Raw genomic sequence first — 1,174 nt, forward strand, 5'->3', positions numbered from 1 at the left:
CAGCAGAAACAGAAAATGGAGTAGATGAGAAGGAAAATAACACCCAGATATATCCTGGTTCAGCTGCTAAGTGCAGTGCAGCCTACATCCAGTCTCCATCACAACAGTGATGAAATTTCACTATAATCATCTTTGATTACATACACCAATTCTCCCTAGGAACTACCCTTCCTATCTAGGACAAGTCCAGAATTCTAAACCCAATCCTAAACTTGACTTGGTCACTGTCAAGCTTTCAACTGTAAAGTGCTAACCCAACTTACAAGGGGATTCCCACAGAATCATGAAACACAACACAGATGTACAAAAGAACTCTAAGGACATCTATGGCTTTTTCTTTTAATTTTGCACTCTCTGCCTTTTTTCGCTCTATGGCTTTTTCTTACAAACCTCACTGTTTATCTTTTTCCATGAGACTCAAGACATGACAAAATTAAACAGAAAAATACAAAACAGAATACATTGAAGGAGAAGAAAATCTGTTAGCTTAGGTAGCTCTGAGAACACTGTGCCTTGCACTCTCACTCCTTGAATCAAACCCTGACTATTCACCTTTACTTATAGGGAGAAGCCTTCACGGTTGAAACCAAACAAACCAAGCTAAACTTCTTCTTCTTCAAAAACAGAACCGGTTCGGCCAGAGAGAGAGAAGAGATAACGCATGCAAAACTCAACATGCAATTACCTCTAGTCCTTATTTGGTCACCAATCTTCATCAATCCGAGCCTTTCATCTTTTCTTGCTCTCCAAGATGAACTTTTGGCCCTTGATGCTTCATGATAATGATAGCTTCATCTGCTCCTATCTCTGCCTCTTCCATCACGTAGCCACTGTAACTACCTCCTGTGGTGGTTGAGCAAGATCAGAGACAAGCCATCCCTCCAAAATCTTCTCCTTGCTGGCCGAAATCTTCTTCAACCATTTTTTGTATGGAGAAGCCAAGATCTCATCACCAAATCTTACCACAAGTGAATGAGAATCTTAAGCCACAACATACTTTTTGTTTGCTTTTTCTTGCCATCATTTTGATGGTCTTGTAGCGTGCATCCTCCTCTCTTCGGTGTCTAGTCATGGCTTCCATGATTTACTGGGTAATGACTGAAAGAGATGAACAGAGTTGAGAGAGAAGAAAGAGAAACTTGAATATTAACTTATAAATTTTGACAAAGCAAAT

This window comes from Arachis duranensis, chromosome 3, assembly GCF_000817695.3.
Source record: "Arachis duranensis cultivar V14167 chromosome 3, aradu.V14167.gnm2.J7QH, whole genome shotgun sequence".
NCBI classification, from domain to species: Eukaryota; Viridiplantae; Streptophyta; class Magnoliopsida; order Fabales; family Fabaceae; genus Arachis; species Arachis duranensis.